Source organism: Myotis davidii, unplaced genomic scaffold (genome assembly GCF_000327345.1).
Source record: "Myotis davidii unplaced genomic scaffold, ASM32734v1 scaffold904, whole genome shotgun sequence".
Classification (NCBI taxonomy): Eukaryota; Metazoa; Chordata; class Mammalia; order Chiroptera; family Vespertilionidae; genus Myotis; species Myotis davidii.
This window is the reverse complement of record NW_006295888.1, coordinates 505,817-511,502: the sequence shown is the minus strand read 5'-3', so window position 1 is coordinate 511,502 and position 5,686 is coordinate 505,817.

The following is a 5,686-nucleotide window of genomic DNA, read 5'->3' as shown; positions in this document are numbered from 1 at the left end:
GTTTTTTTTTTAAGAGCAAGGCACTAATGCATAGGCAATAAATTCTAGGTAAAGACTTATGGTCTTAAGTATCAAAAACTGTCCTCTGGGCCTCGGTTGGATCTGAACCAGCCTGTTTGACGTGAATAACTCCCATGGCACCACTAACTACTGAGGCCACTCTGGGTTGGCGGGTGGGAGGGAAGATGACTCGATGAATGCACATAGGCAAAATAAAGGGAGTGTGTTTCTGTGACCTTCACGCTCCCCTGATTTATTCCTGGGCTGAAAGAACATGAAAGTTACTGCAGAAGCATGTCAAACACCGTCATGATAGAGGGAACCAAATTAACAACGAAACACACGGAGGAATCTCATCGTGCCGGCTTTGATATGCTGATAATTTAGGTGCGTCTAGCAAGGAGACCCGCTCAACTATTTTCACTGCATAAAATATCAAAATGATACACACAGACAACAGTATGGTGATTGCCAGAGGGAAAGGGAGGTGGGGGAGGAAGAAGAGGATAAGGGAGGGATAAATGATGATGGAAGGAGGTATGACTTGGGGTGATAAACACACTGTGCAATGGACAGATGATGTATCATAGAATTGTCCGCTTGCAACCTATCTCATTTTATTAACCAATGTCACCCCAATACATTCAATGAAAAGTTTTTTTCGCCCCAGCCGGTTTGGCTCAGTGGATAGAGCGTTGACCTCTGGACCCAAGGGTTCCGGGTTCGATGCCGGTCAAGGGCACGTACTTTGGTTGCAGGTTCCCCGGCCCTGGTCAGGGTGTGTGTGCAGGAGGCAACCCATCGACGTGTCTCTCTCACATCGATGTTTCTCTCTGTCTCTCCCTTTCCCTTCCATTCCCTCTAAAAATCAATAGAAAAATATCCTCGGGTGAGGATTAACGACAACAACAATAAAATGCGACCCCCTTTATTCTCCTTTCTCTCTGCTGAGGAAGAAAAGATAGCATGTGTGTGATGTTTTGTCGAGAGTTGCTATTAATAGAACACGAAGAGGGGGAAAAATGAACGCAAAGTGAAAATCCCATGAATGATTTCTTTCGGGAGGTTGAGAACCACTCTCAAGCTCAAAACAATCTTGCAGATTAATTCTCAGGTGGAAGCGGGAAGGGAGAGGCTCTCTCCGAGGTCAGAGCCAGCCCGGGAGCAGGAGGAGGAGGTGGCAGGGGCCACCCTTACCGATACTAGACAAGATCTCCTAACAAATTAGGCTCCGGCTGAAACTGGTCCCCGCGTTGCCGCCGTCATTATGCACAGCGATGGAACGCTGGCGTGCATTAATAATCAAGATCAGTGCGGCCTTCTAGGGAGAAAGAGAGTCTTCTGTTAATTAACTTAAATTCTGTATCCAATTGATTGAAAAGCTCTTATCCTTTTTAATTTTTTTTTTTTTTTTTTTACTTTCAAGTATTTTGCGCATGAGCCCAGAGCACATTTATTCTGACGAGTTGGGTTGTTTTTTTGTTTTTTGTTTTTAAAGAAAAAAAAATTGTATTTCCCTGCAGGCAAAGCGAGGGCAAAGTGTTCCCTTACACCAGCGGTTCTCAACCTGTGGGTCGCGACCCCTTAGGCGGTCGAGCGCCCCTTTCACAGGGGTCGCCTAAGACCATCCTGCATATCAGATATTTACATGACGATTCATCACAGGAGCAACATGACAGTGATGAAGTAGCCACGAAAATAATTTTATGGTTGGGTCACCACATGAGGAACTGTATTTAAAGGGCCAGAAGGTTGAGAACCACTGCCTTACACCAAGGCACAGGGGGGCACTTGGTGGTGAAGGAGGACTTGACTACTGGGAACTATGCGAGGCATCTGCCATCTCTTCATGGTGGGTCCCCAGGGCTGTGCTGGACACCCCGGAAGGCGGTTCATGCCAACACTGTGTGCGGGTTTGGGGCCTCTGTCTCCGACAGGAATTTGTCCTCTCGCTGTGGCCCCCTGTGAATAAGCCACCTCTCTCAGCACAGGCTGGGGGGCTCGCCTGCCAGGGAGCATCAGCACAGAATCCCCAGGAACCTGGAGACAAGACTTGAAGTAACTTCTGTCTGAGCTGTGGGGGAAGCCAGAGAGGTGGCTCAGTGGTTGAGTGTTGACCTATGAACCAGGAGGTCAGGATTTGATTCCCAGTCAAGGGCACATGCCTGGGTTGTGGGCTCGATCCCCAGTAGGGGGCCTGCAGGAGGCAGCTGATGCATGATTCTCTCTCATCATTGATGTTTCTACATCTCTCTCCCCCTTTCCCTTTCTCTCGGAGCTTTCCCACGGTCCCTCCCCAGCTGGCCAACCTCCTGCGTCCCTCCCTGGCACCAGTGGGGTCCCTCAGCCTGGCCTGCACCCTCTCACATTCTGGGACCCCCTTGGGGGATGTCGGAGAGCCGGTTTAGGCCTGATCCTGCAGGCCAGGCCGAGGGACCCCACTGATGCACGAATTCGTGCACTGGGTCTCTAGTATATATATAATGCCCCAGCGATGAATAAAATCATTTAAGGGCAACATTTAAGCCCAAGAAGAGTTCTGTCTGTCTGTATTTCATCTGTGCCTCTCTGCAGATGTAGCGTGAACTTGCCTCACTACGTTTCATAACAATCCTTTCCGTTTAAGTGATTTGCATACTTTTCGGTGACAAATAAGGATCATATTCATTTTAGTGCTATTGGTGGTTGCAATGTTTTAAATCATTTATAATGAAGCAATGAGCAGTAATACATTGGGGAGGATGCAGCTTTAGGAGAAAGATGGTGACGCCCTAAATAGTCATTCATTGTATCCACTGGCTTTTGGTAGTTAAACACAGATTCAGGCCAAGCCACAGTTGTAAGACTTTAGACCTGGGAGCCCTATTGGAAATCTGATCAGTGATATGGACCTTCTGCAGCAGTCGGATCGTAATGCAATGATAAGTATCATTTTACATGTGATCTGGAGGCCTCAGAGAACCCCTACCTTCCTCTTGTGGATCTCAAATTAAGAAGTGAAACAGTCCCCATGTGGTCGCAGGTGACTTTTCCATCCTTCCTAACGTGTGAGCTGAGTCCTGAAGGAGAGGTAAGGCCCACATTAATGATGGAGGACCCCAGCCCAGCCCATGTGGGCTCCTCATAGGAAGGTTGAGATCCATTGTTGGGTCAGTTAAAGAGAGTTGGGCCTGGCCAGCATGGCTCAGTGGTTGAGTGTCCACCTATGAACCAGGAGGTCATGGTTCGATTCCTGGTCAGGGCACATGCCCAGGTTGCAGGCTCGACCCCCAGTGTGGGGCGTGCAGGAGGCAGCTGATCACAGATTCTCTGTCGTCATTGATTTTCCTGTCTCTCCCTGTCGCTTCATCTCTGATATCAATAAAAAAGTATTTTTTTTTTAAAAAAGAGAGAGCTGGGAAAATAAAGGGTCCCCTGTCAGGTGCCACAGCAGCTTGTCCTGATGAGGCATCAGTGTTCGAAGGTGGAAATTAATGCAAAATAATAGAAATCAAATAAAAATGGGGGCAAGAGTCTTGACGGTTTCTAATGGCAGGCGCCTATATTTCATTAAATGCTATCTTTACCCCAGACCTTCCCCCCCACTCCCCCCCCGCATTCGTTCTCAAAACTCAGTCCTCTCTTCCTGTACAAAACCGAACATTGAGAGGATGTAAGCATAGAACCGGAAATGGGTTTCTGCAGAACCCAACCTGGGCAAAGGGGGTGGGTTCTGTTTCAAGGCTCTACCAGGGGCTCATCACAATACCAGGCTCCAGAAACCGTGTCCGTACTCTTTGTCATTGTCACACCGGCTCAAGGAATGTGACCTGGAAAACTAAGCTAAGGTAATGCTGGTACCATGGGATTCCCCTGGGCCCTGCATTGAATTCCTGTAAGTGTTGGCTGATTTTCACTTCTGCTCTCTCAATCTCAGGCAGAAATCTCCAAAGACCAAGTGGAACCCAGCCCCACCTGGGGAAGAGACCCCTAGGACACCCCACCCTACTACCCTTGTATTTTATAGATGGGGCAGTTAAAATCCGTTCCTTCCACCGTGTGAGTGCACAGCCTGAGTTCTTAACCCTCACTGAACACCCAATTTATAGTCGAGTTTAAAGCTCAGAGAAATCCAGTGACTTGCATGAGGCCCCTCTCCATCCCAAATCCATTTACTGAGCAGCTACTAACTATCAGGCATTTTGACGAGTAACTTGGGGAGACCAGGATGAAGACACAAGTCCGTCTCTAATACAGTCCTGTATGTTTCTCAGTTGTTCTGTGGACAATTTACTTCACGGCTCTTCAGAGCTGCAGGCAGATCTACTGTGTCCTTGTCAGAAAAATCTCTATTCCCGTTGAGCCTAGCCATCATGGTTTGAGGACGTCAATAAACCGGCGATCTTTTCCTTCTCATGCCTGGCGCATTCGCCAGACCAAGGAATGAAACTTCCCACGGCACATCTAACCCACACTTTGAAGTCTTTGCAGGGGATTTCAACTCAGAGCTGCAACCTCTGTGTGTTTATTTCATCTAAAAACTCATTGATTTTTTTCCTGTCAGCGTGTTTCTCGGTATTAAGTCACTGTTCCTAATTCACTTGTCAGTGGTATGTTGGCCCCTTGAGGGGAGGCTCCATCTCCTTCAGCTGTACTTTCCCACCATGCATCCCGGCAGCAGACGCCAAGAGAGGAATGGAGTAAGCCTTGAGACGTCTGAGGCTTTGGGGTGTGAATCATATAAACTCGCCTGTCATTCCCATTAGAACGCTGGGATGGAAAACCGCTGGCTGGATTGCCGGCCTTTCACTCCATTTTTGTCTCTGTTATTACAGAGGACAAAGAAGGAAGGTATTGGGGATGGGCCAGGAAGCTGAGTCAATGTGATAGGGTGAGAATTATGAAGGAAAGATGAAGTGATGCATAAACAGGAGAGATATCTTAATTTTGGTCACACTGACATGTAAGACAAGTTTTTAGGTTGTGATCTATTGGACAGTGTTTTCTCTCTCACCATTTCTTCAAGTCACAGCCATAGGACAATTCCCGTCACTGTAGGTTCCCATCTCACTGCCTGCAGTGGTACCTGCTAAGGCCCTTGAATGCAAGAAGACACCCCCCCAACCCCCCAGAATGCAGCCAAGAAAGATGAAAGGTCTTCCCTGATGTGTAATGAAGGGGAATTATACAGTTTGCAAGAGAAAAGATGATAAAGCAGGGAGTCTATAGAAATACTTTGATGAATTATATAGAAGCAATTTTCTGACATTTGTAATGTCGGGCAGAAGACAGTGTTTGTGATATATAGATGTAAATTCATCACTCGGACCCCATTAAAGAGAACTACAAAAGATCCGTTGATCCCAGCATTGCTTACAAGAGCTACTGGGGGATGTGAGCAGACCCCCTTCCTTGAAACTTGGCCATTGTAATCAGTGAGGGCTCATGGATGAAACAGCCACCGTTTCGGAACTTGTTATAAATAGCAAGAAGGCATATGGCAAAGTTCAGTCACCTCGTCATGTCAGTCCCAGGGTTTGACGTTTGATACTAATGTGAATATTTCACAAATATTGCCTTGGACCCCCGAATTACCTTGTGCTATACACAGGCAATAACTGTCTTTTTTAAAAAGCAAACAAAAATACTGATTGAAAATATTATTTTGAAATAGTTGTGGGGATCATTTTTTAAAAAATGGAGATTC